Raw genomic sequence first — 14,863 nt, forward strand, 5'->3', positions numbered from 1 at the left:
CGGAGGAAGCTGGCGCTGAAAGACAAGCTTCGTAAGATCAAGTGTGAAAAGGGTGACACGATCTCTGCATATCTAAACAATCTCACCACCTGCAGGGATGAGATTGGAAGTGTAGGGATCATGACTGCTGATGATGACATGGTGATTCTTGCACTCCTCGATCTTCCTAAGAGCTGTCATAGCTACCAAGACTTGTTTAATGGAGGAGAAAAAACTACCAGATTGGGAATGACTTTGGTTAGATTTGATGCAAGAGGAAATAAGAAGAAGCACCAGATATGGATCCTCATCGAACTAAGATGATGAGGAAAATCTAGCCTTAGCAAGTAAGGCGAGGAAAGGGAAAGGGAATGCATCCAATTCCAAATCCAATTCTTCCCATGGTGGGAAGAAGATTGACAAATCGAAAGTGTGATGCTTTCATTGTCACAAAGTGGGCCATTATGCTACGAATTGTCCATAGAAGAAATCCAAGAAGGGTTCCCCGAAGGGATCTGATAGTAAGGCACTGGCCTCATAGTTTGGGATAGATTTCTTGCTTATCGCATGCATGGTTTCATCCATGGTGGGATGTGTGTGGTGCCTGGATAGTGGAGCTTCATTCCACATGTCAAGTGACAAGAATCTTTTCAATACATTGGAGGATAAGGATATCCAGATGTGGATCGAGATGGGCGATGATGGAAAGTACTGTGTTTTAGGTGAAGGTATGGTTGTGTTTCAGAGGGAGCATGGAGCTCCCCTCACCCTGACTAATATAAAGTATGTACCAGGTCTGAAGAAGAATCTTGTGTCTGTCGCTATGCTAGAAGATAAAGTCTATGATGTAGTCTTTAGTCAAGGAAAGGTATTCCTGAGGCATAATGATACTAGACAGACAAAGTGAATAAGGATTCAATCTAAGAATCTCTACAAGCTAGAGGTAGATGAATGTGTTGCATTGAGTTCCAAAGCTGAGATGGTGTAGAGCCAATATATTGGCGAGATATGGCATAGTATGCTGGGCCATTTGCACCATGGAGCCCTAAAGATCATGGAATAGATTTCTACCGGATTAACCAAGGGAAAACTTGAGAAGAAGACTACATGCAAAGGTTGTACGTTGCGTAATTATGTGAAATCCTCCTTTCCAGGTCAAGACAGTAGAGCTGGAGCAATCCTGGAGCGAGTTCACTCAGATGTTTATGGACCTTTATCTACAGACTCCACTGCTAAACAAAGGTACTATGTTATTTTTATTGATGATTTTTCTCTTAGATGCTGGATCTACTTTATGAAAAAGAAGGATCAAAACTTGTTGAGGTTTTGTGAGTTTAAAGCCTTGTTAGAGAAAGAAATGGGAAAGAAAATAAAATCCTTGCATAGTGACAATGGTGGAGAGTATGTCTCCCAATAGTTTAAAGACTTCGACGCTGTAGAAGGAATTAAACGGGAATTTACACCACTCCATCACACAATAGAATGGGGTGGCCAAAAGTAAGAACAGATCGATTGTGGGAGCAGCTCCAACAATGTTGCATGACCAAAGCCTACCACTGCATTTGTGGGCTGAGGCATGCAATATAGCAGTATACTTGCAGAACAAAAGCCTGCATCGTATACTAGGAATGAAGACACCTATGGAGGCCTATTCCAGGAAGCGACTTGATGTAAGTGACTTCTGAATCTTTGCATCATCAGTTTGATGTCATGTGACCAAATATTCCAGGAAGAAGCTAGACCCAACAGTTGAGTTGGGAATACTTGTGGGGTACACAGATACACCCCACAACTATCGAGTGTACCTACCTTCCACTCAGAGGACTATGGTATGTAGGGATCTAAAGTTTGATGAGAAAAGAGTCATGCGCTTATCACTTGAGAGGGAGCTTGAGTCGCATCTAGATGAGGAACTTTCAGTTCCTAAGGAGGAGTAGCCTTAAATTGATGTGGAGTAGCTGCATGCAGAGGATTCGGGAGTGGAGACATCCACTCATGCTGATACTTCTAGAGATGGGCAGAAACGCTCAAGGGAAGTTGATAGGTTAATGTTGGATGTGCGAGAGAATGTGGGACAACCGTCTTCTCAGCGCAGACAGAGGAGGTCACCCAAGTGGTACACCGGGTACATGGCCCTGGTTGGGGAGTGCGTAGATACTGAACCTTCTTCATTCAAGGAGGCAGTGCAGTAACCAGTCTGGGTTGATGCAATGGTAGATGACCACAACTCTATCATTCAAAACAGTGTGTGGGATGTTGTCTCGAGGCCTCAGGGAAAGTTAGTGGTGAGTTCTAGATGGCTTTACAAGGTAAAGCATGTAGTTAATGGTAGTGTTGAGAAACATAAGGCAAGGTTTGTTACCCATGGTTTCTCATAGGTTGAGGGGATTGATTACGATGGGAATTTTGCTCCCGTAGTAAGGTACTCATCAATTAGATCGATATTGGCACTATCAACTTATATGGGGTGGAATATTGACTAGATGGATGTGAAGACAACATTCCTAAATGGGAAGATTGAGGAGTAGATGTACATTGAGCAGCGAGAAGGTTTTGAAACCTTCAATCGTGAGTTGCATGTGTGCAGACTCAAGAGGGCTCTATATGGGCTGAAGCAAGCACCCCATGCTTGGTAATCCAAGATCGAGAGTTATTTCACCGTTTTGGGCTTCACCAAGAGTGAAGCAAATGTGAGCATTTACCACATCATGGTAGAAGGTAAACCATTGATCATTGTTCTTTATGTCGATGATCTGATTTTGACAGGTGATGATCAGCTGATACAATGTTGCAAGGAGGACCTTGCAAGAAAGTTCAAGATGAAGGACATGGGCCTTATGCACTACTTTCTAGGCATGGAGGTGTGGAAGAAAGATGGAGAAGTATTTGTGTAAGGCAAGTATGCCAATGAGACACTCAAGTGCTTTCACATGGAGAAGTTCAAACCCATGTAGACTCCTCTAGCTAGGAACTGGAGGAAGGAGGATGCTACTTCAGCTAAGGTAGTAGCTGCTACTGTTTATCGGCAGTTGGTTGGTTCACTTATGTATCTAGTGAACACATGACCTGACTTATGCTTTGTGGTGAACCAGCTGAGTCAAGCTATGGTTCAGCCTACCAAGTTGTTTTGGAAGGCAGTGAATCGTTCGCTGAGATACCTCAAAGGCATATCTCAGTTCGCATTGCAGTACAGACGGACAAAGGGAGTGAAGCTTTAGGGCTTCACAGATGTGGATTAGGCAGGGAGTCCATTAGACCAAAAGAGCACTTCTGGAGGAATCTTCAAGCTTGGTTCAACTGCAATTTCTTGGTACAGCAGGAAACAGAGATCAGTTGCACTTAGCTCAGTAGAGGCGGAATACATGGCTGTTAGTCAGGCTGCATGTGAGGCCATTTGGATGCAGAATCTTCTAGTGGGATTTTTTGATCAGATGATGGATCCTATAGTGATCTACTACGATAACCAGAGCTGTATCAAACTCTCTGAGAATCCAGTTTTTCATGACAGGTTGAAGCACATTGATATCCGCTATCACCATCTTTGAGACTGTGCGGTCAAGAGGATCATGTTGTTGTTGTATGTTTTGACCGAGGAACAGGATGCAGATATTTTGATTAACACATTGTCAAAATGTAAGTTCGAGTTCCACAGAAATAGAATTTGGGTTACTAATAATCCCTTTCTTATTGAGAGGGAGTGTTGAAAATAACAGTAAGAAATGCTAAAAATAGAATTGCTAAAAATAACACTGCTAAAAATCGCAGCTCGGCCAGTGTTGATCTTAGCAACAATGGATGGAAAAATGGAAGTGCTAAAAATAGCATTCTACAAATAGCATTGCAGGATACCTTCCTATTTTAGTCAATCCCTAAACTAAAATAGTGAAGTAAAATTCGAATTTTATCTTAGCAGTTGTCTGTAAAATAACTAATTAATTCATCTTGAGTTAATTAGTTAAGGAAAATCAAACATGATGTCTATGTGGGGACATGCAACATTTTCTCCATTAATTGAGGAATTTATCCATCATTTAAAGAGATAAGGATGAGTTGTAATATTGAGTTGTAATTAGTTGGCTTAGTTAACTGAGTCAAGTACAATTAGATTAATTCAAACAGTTTGTTGAATTAATGTAAGTTCAGTTAGTTAATGCTTGCATGCATGTAACTACTGCACTTTAGATAACTTAGTATTCTCTCATAAATAACTCATGCATGTCAGTTTAGACAGAGACCTAGTTGAGATCAGATGGAGGGGCAACGTACTATCAGTTTCTAGAATAATCCATTGTTAATATTCCTTGCATGCAGAAGGAATTCTTTCCTTGAGGATTGCGCAGTTACTTCTTTAGGTTTAGTGAGTGCGATGAGGCCAATTCACACATGTGACATCATTGGACCCCAAGAAAAATTGCGCAAGGAAATAGGAGGCTTGGAGGGCTTTAGGAGGACATGTACTATGTCTATTTAGTCTGTGAGTTGTATTGTTTGATTCCAGAGAGAGCAGGATAGCTTGAGAGCTGATTCTTTTTGTAACTTGAAGAAGATTTCTACTTGTATGATAATACAGGGATTGGGGTTTGAGGCTGAGGCTTTCCCCGGGATATTTCTTCTGTGTTATGTATGATTGATTTCTCATTCTCAGTTATATGTGTTCTCTTGATCTTGCTCAATTTGATTAATCTTCCGCGAAGTGTTGTACAAGTAGATCATGTATTTTGTTTTAGTATATTTCATAATCTATTGACCTATGGTGGGAATTTCTACATTATTTTCAACAATGCCTACAACTGCCATGTCCCTTTCCAAGCTCAGAACTGCTTTGTCCAATGTACAGTCACAGCTTAATATTGAAAACTTGTCATCCTTGTCTAAAGATAACAAATTAAAATATTTAGAAGATATCATTATCAAGATTGGATATGATCCCCAGGACTATAAAGCAATTGAAGAAATACTGCAAAATAAGAATGTTGAGATTACAGCCTTGAAGAAACAGTTGAAGCTGCCTTCAACTAAGGATCCACAGACCAAAGAAATGGCAGAAAATGAATAGCACAGGGAGGAGATGTTAAAGCTCATTATTGAACAAAACATACAAATCAAGAAAATGGAGGAGAAGATATAATAATTTCTGAAGGAAAAAGAGACAGCACAGCTTGTTGTGACCTTAGTGACAACAATTCCAATGACAGGTGAAAATTTAAGCTCATCTCCTACTGACATTGCTTCATCTTTAGAAATAGGTGAAACAACAAGATTATCACATGAGCTACAAGCACAAAAACAACAAAATGAGAAGTTACTCCAGAAGTTCCAAGCCCTGGAGTCACAAAAGGTAAAAAATGATACCTTGTATGTAGAAGAAATGTAAAAGTAACATAGGTTAGAGCTTAAGGTTAAATAGTTGGAAAGTAAGAGTCTAATGGCAAACACTTTGGCCCAAGCCAAATAAGATATCTGGTTAGATGTTAGCTCCTCTATAATAGAAGTATGGCCATCCATACAAATCATTTTTGAGTAGAAAGAAATAATTGTTAAAAGAAAAGTAGAGATAGAGACCCAGAAGGTAGCATTGGGCACAAAACCCAAAGAAGCATCAGGAATGATCAGGGTACTAAACTCTAAAACTAGGCAACAGTTACAAGAGATGAACATTCCAAATAGGACAACTACTATTTTGGAAATTAAGAAAGTCCTAGTGAAGAAGAATCTGTTAACTCATCTAAAAACAAAGTGTGATGCTTTGAACACTACAGTCAGGAGGTTTCACTCTAAATTCAATATATTACATAAGAAAGGTTTACTAGAGATAGTATCATCAAATGATCCGCTAGTAAAATTAGAGGATTACTATGAAAGGCTTTATACCATTGCATTAGACAATGGTCAATTTGCATGGATAACAAGGAATATTATTGGCAAGGAGTTTTTGCAAGCTTTAAGCCTAGACCTCTCCATTAAATATGAAATTGGTCATCTTTTTATCACAAAACCCAATTTTGAGAGATATACCGAAGTTGATGAGTTACTTAGAAGGATGGTAAATCTCGAGATACCTAGTGAGAAGAGATGGGATCAATTGTGTGAAACAATTGATTAACTTTTCTTTCCAACATGAAGACAACAGCAATAGATTTTGAAGGAACAGTCATCAAAACTTCCTATCTAATAAGGACACATCATGCATCAGTTTTTATTTTCCTATCTTCTTTCCAGCTATCTTGTAATCAATTTAGGATATTTTGTTTAGAACTTGTATAAATAACTCTCTTAAATGAGTTACTAAAGGTTGTACATTTCCATAAGAAATTTCGTAAAAGCATTGATGTACAAGCTATCTCTAGATCACTGATAATAAAGAAAAGGATTATGAATTTGGTCCCATATAGTTTCATCTTATTCTGTAAGTTTTTCATGTGTTTAATTCATTATTTTTATTCTGCATATGTTTAAGTTTTACAGAGATATCAAGTGACAATAAATGCGTTACAATTATTCTTAAAATTATTTTCTGAATTTATTATGATAAAGAGACTGAGATATTGGACTATCTCTCTAAACAACTCCCTCTAAATCATGAAATTGTGTTAGGGTCCCACACTAACCCCCTTATTTATGTAGTGGGATCAAGTCATAGTAAAGAGTCAATAAAGCCCATATCAATAATTGTAAGTGGTTAACCAGCAATTAATGACAGGACCACAGTTAGTTGCAATTGGGCCATGGTATTAGATAGATGGTATTAATAAAACCCATGGTATTGATCCATGGTATTGCATGCAAGAGTCATATATAAAGGATAGAGACTCCCTGCGAGGAGCGTCATGTCTTATTTTTGTATCGAGCTCTGCTCTATTGGAGGTTGCCCCCTCGAAGAGGCCAGTGAACATTGCTTTCTGAATAATAAAATATTTGTTGTTGTCTCTCACTATTCTATGTTCTGGGTCTCTTTCTTTGCATATTTTGTATTTGGGTATCTTTTTGCAGGTTAAGAGCATAACAAGTGGTATCAGAGCACTTTCCAGGGTCGATGGGATCTCCATTTCTTAGCAAAAAAAAAATTGGCTAGAGACGTGTTCCAGCGTCTTTAAACCATGGGATCTGTCGTTGAGCACATAAACCTGCGGATTTGGGGAGGCATGCACGCAGGAAATACAAGAGGTGGTCACGCTTGTTGGACTCCCTTGTAACCCCTGTGGGTATCGCTTCGAGTAGTAGCGCATTAGACAGAACCGCGTATGGATTGTCTTCCAAGTACCTTCTCGGTATATCGGAAGCCCCTTAGCTCCTCTACAACCTCGCCATAGATAAACTGTCAGCCGTCTTGTTGCTACAGTACACCAAGAATAGCACTTGGAGAGATTACTCGCCCATACAATAGGGTAGTTGGGTTGTACGGCTAAGGGTAGGGTTGATCCTCCTTAGTTAGAGCCCTGAAACATTGGGCTGAGTACTATTGTCAGACCCTTATGTATATTGCGATCTGTAGCACCTGACACTCCTCGAGACAATAGTTCCCTTTTCTATCTTGGGATCACACATCATCTCTGCCAGATCTGCTTGCGCAAAGGGGTGCAGCAACAGCAGACATCATTCCCGCAGTTCCAACCAGCCATTCCGATATATTAGATCCATTAGATCTACAGCAACAATCTGTTCCGCCGCTCAGAGCTATCCGATCGACCATTCAGATCTCTCAGACCCATCGAATCTGAGTAGTTGTGTGGGGTTCCTATACCGGGGCATGATTTTCGCAGGACTTTTGGCAGCATTGACATTTTGAGGATTCGGTTACTGCAGTATTCCTAAGGAAGGAGTAAAACTCTATTAGGAGATTTTAGAAAAAAAAGAAAAAAAAGTTTGAGATCTTCCAGGGCGCTTATTGGTGATCTACCCCATCAGAATCAGGATGACGAGCTGAGCACGATGGTACCATTCAATTCTTAGTGAATTTTTTTTTGGGCAGTCCCAAATTTCAAGAACATCAGGACGGTGCATGGTAGAAACTAGAGCCCAAGCTATGGCCAATGAGAGGATGGACAAACTAGAACAAACCTTGCAATCCCTCCAACTTCAGCTTGACAGACTAACTAGCATAATCCCGAAGGGCAAGGAGGAAGCCCACGAGGAGGTGTATATTGGCAATGGACACAGTGAGGGTGAGTCTAGCCACTCTCTTCACCTCTGGGGCCCCCACCAACAATCCCATCCGCTACCTCCCAGGTTGGATATGCATAAATTTTATGGTTCTCACCCGGCAGCATGGATAGCACAAATGGGGAAGTATTTCAATATGAATAACATCTTAGATAATAAGACTCAGCTTATGGTAGGGAGCATGTACTTGGACACTGAAAGGTGGCAATGGTGGGAATGGAATCAACATTGCAATGAACCTTTTGTGACTTGGAACACCTTCAAAAAATCTCTTACAGACCGCTTTGACCAGGAATCTTCTTTTCTGGGTCGTCTTACTAAGCTCCAACAGACTGGCACAGTGGATGAATATGTTACAGCCTTTGAAGCCTTAGCCTTCTGCACTAGGGGTCTCTCAGATGTGTTCTACACGGAACGTTTTATTAGCAGTCTTAAAGAAGCCATAAAATCCCACGTCCTACTGCACCACCATCCCACATGGACAGAGGCTTGCAAGGTAGCTCGTAACGTGGAACGTGCATTAGCAGCCCAGTACAGTCGCCCAAATTTCACAGCTAAGGGTCACCCCCCACAAGCTCACAACGCGACTCAAACACTTAAGGTTCAAAAGGTGTCACCTGCATAAATGGCCGAAAGAAGAAAGCAAGGATTCTATTACTACTATGATGAAAAATATTCCCCAGGTCATAAATGCAAGGAGCCCAATTTTTTTCAAATTGATGCCACTGATTACAGCTCCTCGAAGGAAGATCCACCACTGGAGGAACATGAGGCGGTAGAAGAGGACAACCAAAAGGACAATGTCCTTGACGAACCCGTTATTTCGCTGCATGATTTGGCCGAGATTTCTTCACCTCAAACTCTCAAAATCAGAGGTTTTATTAAACATCGCCCAGTAGTAGTCTTGATTGATAGTGGAAGTACACATAATTTCATCCATCAAAAAGTTGCGGAAGTAGTGAATTGTTTTTTACGAGCAGTTTCTAACTTCCAAGTCCAAATTGCGGATGGGGGCACAATGAAATGTGAAGGCCGCTGTGAAAATGTCAAACTTCAAATGGGGGATTATTAGTTGAAGACCCAGATGTTTTCCATACACATGGGAGGGTGCGACGTTGTCCTTGGTGCTGAATGGCTTCACACCCTTGGGCCAATCACAATGGATTTTTAGGAGTTATATATGAGTTTTAAGCAGAACAACTCCACACATACCCTCCGTGGGCTCCAGGCAGGAGCTCCCTCTATCATCAGCTCGCATAGGATGGAAAAATTGCTAAAAAAGGGCCATCATGGAGTTATAGCTCAATTTAATGCCATCCAGGCAGTCAAAACCAAGTCTCTGCCGATTCATCATAAGATGCAACAGATTTTAAATAACCATCTGCTGGTCTTTGACAAGCCTCATGAGCTTCCACCCTCGAGAGGGGAACATGATCACAGCATCACCTTGGTTCCAGGGGCCCAACCCCCAAATGTGTGCCCATACAGATATCCGTTCACCCAAAAGAATGAAATAGAAAAAATAATCAAGGAACTTTTGGAAGCAGGTGTCATTCGTCCCAGCATTAGTCCTTATTCATCACCGGTGGTCATGGTGCTATAGAAAGATGGGGAGTGGCGGATGTGTCCAGACTTTAGGGCCCTCAATAAGTTGACAGTCAAAGATAAATTTCCCATCCCGGTGGTTGATGATTTGTTGGATGAACTCAATGGGGCTCAATTCTTCACTAAGTTGGATCTGCACTCAGGCTACCACCAAATTCGCATGAAGGAAGTCGACATTCCAAAGACTACTTTCCGAACTCATGAAGGCCATTATGAGTTCTTGGTGATGCCATTCGGTCTTTGAAATGCTCCATCTACCTTTCAGAGCCTTATGAACCACCTTCTCAAACCATATCTCAGGAAATTTGTCCTTGTCTTCTTCGATGACATCCTCATCTATAGTTGCACTTGGGCTGCACATCTTCAGCATGTAGATCTACTTTTGCAACTGGTCCGCAAGCATAAATTATTTGTTAAGATGTCCAAGTGTTCATTTGGCATGGAAGAATTTGAGTATTTGGGCCACATTGTGGGGCGTGAAGGTGTCAAGGTGGACCCCAAAAAGATCCAGGCAATGCAGGATTGGCCTCAACCTAAGCCCTTGAAGAGCCTGAGAGGATTTTTGGGTCTCACAGGCTATTATCACAAATTTGTCCACAATTATGGTCGCATAGTGAAGCCCCTCACTCAACTCCTGAAGAAAAATTCATTCTTCTGGAATGAGGACGCACATCAGGCATTTACAGCTCCCAAAAATGCCATGTGTTCCACTCCAGTCTTAGCACTCCCTAACTTCACCAGGTCTTTTGTCATTGAATGTGATGCTTCGGGTATGGGTATTGGGGCGGTCTTAATGCAGGAAGGGCGACCTTTGGCCTTCACAAGCCAACAACTAAGTGGGAAGAATCTGGGCCAATCTACCTATGAGAAGGAAATGATGGCCATTTTATATGCAATAGAGACCTGGCGACCTTACTTATTGGGGCGACGTTTCCAAATCCGCACAGACCATCACAGTCTTAAATATTTTTTGGAGCAACGCCTATCCTCCCCACAACAAAATAAATGGCTCGCCAAAATGCTAGGATATGATTATGAGATCATTTACAAGAAAGGACAAGAAAATAGTGTACCAGATGCATTATCTCGCTAATTTGAGGGAAGTACCTTGTTAGCAATTTCCCTTCCCATTCCGCAATGGATTGAAGAGGCTCGCAGGGAATGGTTTTCACATCTCGGGCTCTCCTAACTCATTTCTCAATTGCAAGCGGATCCAAATTCCACCAAGGGCTACTCGTGGCAGGATGAGATTCTTTGCTACAGGGACAGAGTCGTAATATCACCAACATCCACCCTCAAAAGTCACATTTTGGCAGAATTGCACTCATCCCCCATTGCAGGACATTCATGCTTTCAGAAGACGTATGCTCGCACCAGAAGATCATTTTTTTGGACAGGCATGAAAAAGGACATCCTTACTTTTGTAGCAGAATGCGATGTCTGTCAACGCCACAAAGGGTAGATTGTCAAAGCACCAGGCACATTACAATCGTTGCCTATCTCGACAGCAATATGGACAGAGGTTTCTATTGATTTCATTACAGGTCTTCCAAAGATAGGAAACAAGTCAGTCATCATGGTGGTTGTGGACAAACTTTTGAAGTATTCTCATTTCTGTTCCCTACCCCACCTGTTTACACCGACTTTGGTCACTCAATCTTTCATGGATCAGATCTTCAAATTGCATGGCATTCCAACTTCTATTGTGTCCGATCGCGACCCGATCTTCACCAGTAATTTTTGGCAGGAACTCCTCAGGCTACAAGATACCCAACTAAAACTCAATACTTCTTATCATCCACAAACAAATGGTAAAACTGAAGCCGTCAACAAATGTCTGGAAACCTACCTTAGGTGTTTCACTTCAGAAAAGCAACATCTTTGGGTAAAGTGGTTACCTCTGGTTGAATGGTGGTATAACACCAACTATCATGCCACCACCAAAATGACTCCCTATGAAGCAGTATATGGTCAACTCCCTCCTTCTCCTACTTCTTATATCAAGGGGTGCTCAAAGGTACAAGCAGTGGATCAACTCCTACAAAACTGTGCAACCATGCTCGCCCATCTTAGAGAGAATCTTCATCAAGCTCAAAACCACATGAAGCAACAGGTAGACCAGCATCGCTCAGAGCGCCAATTTCAAAAAGGGGATCAAGTCTTTTTGAGGTTACAATCATATAAGAAAACATCACTCAAAGACAAGGGTTGTCAGAAACTATCTCCAAAATTCTACGGACCATATCAAGTACTTCAACGCATTGGATAAGTAGCCTACAAGTTGGCTTTGCCGCCTACTGCAAAAATACATCCAGCTTTCCATGTCTCATGCCTCAAGAAAGTGATTGGGAACAATTGCAGAATTCAAACCAGTCTACCTGAATTGGATGAGGAAGTGTCAATCTGGCTCCAACCTAAACAGGTCCTAGACACACGAGAAAGGCACTTACGTGGCCGCATGAATAGGGAAGTTCTCATCAAGTGGAAAGACACCTCTCCGGAAGATGCAACTTCGGAACCAGCCACTATTCTTCAGTAGTTTCCGCAGCTTCAGCCTTGAGGACAAGGCTATTATTAAGGTGGAGGACATGTTAGGGTCCCACCCTAACCCCCTTATTTATGTAGTGGGATCGAGTCATAGTAAAGAGTCAATAAAGCCCATATTAATAATTGTAAGTGGTTAACCTCCAATTAATGACGGGACCACAGTTAGTTGCAAATGGGCCATGGTATTAGATAGATGGTATTAATAAAACCCATGGTACTGATTCATGGTATTGCATGTATGAGTCATATATAAAGGATAGAGACTCCCTGCGAGGAGCGTCGTGTCTTATTTTTGTATCGAGCTCTGCTCTATTGGAGGATTCCCCCTCGAAGAGGCCAGTGAAGATTGCTTTCTAAATAATAAAATATTCGCTGTTATCTCTCACTATTCTATGTTCTGGGTATCTTTCTTCGCATATTCTGTATTTGGGTATCTTTTTGCAGGTTAAGAGCATAACAAATTGCCAGCATTTTATGTAATCTTAAGCATAGTTTGTTTGACTTTTGAACATTAGACAAAGTTTTTCCCACTGATGATAATTTATCTTTCTTTTTGAAATCTAAATTAATCATTACTCTTTACTATTCTTTCTAAACACCTTATAAATTCAAATCATCATGTGAAGTCAAATAACAGCCCTTTGATTATCTATTAGTACAATCTAAAAGAGTTAATACATCATTCTTAAAGTTTGTTCTATGTATTGGTCCTCCATAAAAAACAAAACCAAAACCCCTAAAATAAATATCTTAGATGCTTTGGCATGATCAATTGACCATTATCATATCAGAGGAACAACACATAAGGGGTTAGCAAAGTTTGTTCTAATCATAGTGAACACATAACCTTTGGACATTGTTCTCTATCTACCAACCTTGGCTAAAAATAAGGTAATAAAATTGAACTTTAAACATTATAGATAGAGGGAATGTTGTGGTTATAGTTTTAATATTAATATGGGAATCTGTTATTCTCTTTTTTGGGCTTAAAGTACCATATGTATTTGTGCCATCAAAACAAGAATTGGGCATGTGTGTGGAGTGGTGATTACTCCTATGGTTTCATGTAGATCCAGGTAGATATTGGTGGCCATCCTCCTATTCCACTTGGAGCCCCAAAATTGTTTCTTTTAGTTTCCTTAATTGTAGCACAATTTACTATTTTTGACAGTTTTTTGGGTCCTGAACTTCAAGAGCTTTTTTGAGGCCCTAGACGACATTTTTTGGGAAAACTGGCAAAGTGAGAGCCTTGAATTAAATCATGTAGTCAAAATTTGTATTCCTTGTATAAATATTTCTAACGTGGTATCATACACTTCAAATGGAAATCGTATCCCAAAGTTATAATGCCGTGAAGTTACTGTACCAATTTACCCCAACAAGGCCCACAAACGTTTGCAGCTTCATCTCATAGGGTTAGGTTTTTGGATGTTTAGTGATTTCCATTGTTTCTCAATAATAAAAAGGCCTTTGAGTCCCATTCTAACATAGTTTAGAAAGCATGTAGCCTCCACATCTCTTTTCATAGATAAGCTACCATCACCCAAACTAGTTGATTTCCTTTCTGCATGTAATAATTTTTAGTATTTTGTTATTAATGAATTAAATTTATGTTTTCGTTGTAGCTTTATATTGTTGTTTATATTGGTATTTCATTTCTTTCTTACATAAATTTGGATTAGCTATATCATAGTGTTCTTTTGTTTCTCTATTGTTTTGTGGATGTCCCCAACTAGGTTGGGGTATAAGGAGTTGGGACCTGAATTGGTTGAAACCTTGCAAGACCTTCCTTGCTGACACCAATGACCACCCATGGAGGAAGAAAAGAAATATGAGCGAGTAGGAGATATTATCAAGCTACTGATATAAGAAGCCCTGAAGCGAAAAAGGAATGAGATGATGGATAACTTTTCCCAAATCCTTCAATGGATGCCAACAGGTGACGCATCCTCATCCAACAGTTACCCTAGAGGTGCCTCCCCCTTCCATGTACAAGTTAACTTCAACATCCCTATATTTAAAGCTTATATAGCTACAAATTTCATATATAAATGGTTAGATATGTTGGAAGTATATTTTTTGGTTCATGATTTTTCCGATAGGGAAAATAATACTTTTGCGCTCCACAAAGTCACCCCCCATGTCATGGAATGGTGGGAAATATTGTTAATTTTTACAACTAGGGTCAAATTTAAAATAGGACATCTCAAATGACTAAGATGATGCTTAAATTAAATTACTCCTTTCGAGGGGACCAAAATTGACCTAAAGATCACCCTATTTGGTCAAGCAGAAGTTGATTTTGAATTATTTTATTCATACATGTATTATGAAATAGGTCATCCCTAAGCACACATGGAATTGGTTAGGTCACCCTCAATCCAAAGTGGATCCTCAGGAAAGCCTATAAACAGAAGTGACCTCAAGCTCATTTCATCACATTGATAAAACCATCTTCTATTCTTCTATTTTGTCTTGGTTCACACAGTTCTGATGGAAGGATTTCATGCAAGGGTTTGAATCACAGGAGAAAATCTCGCTTTGATCTAAAGTTTTATGATTCCTGGATGCC

The sequence above is a fragment of the Pinus tabuliformis genome, chromosome 7, assembly GCF_031772625.1.
Source record: "Pinus tabuliformis cultivar Carrire ecotype Pingquan chromosome 7, CPIR1, whole genome shotgun sequence".
Classification (NCBI taxonomy): domain Eukaryota; kingdom Viridiplantae; phylum Streptophyta; class Pinopsida; order Pinales; family Pinaceae; genus Pinus; species Pinus tabuliformis.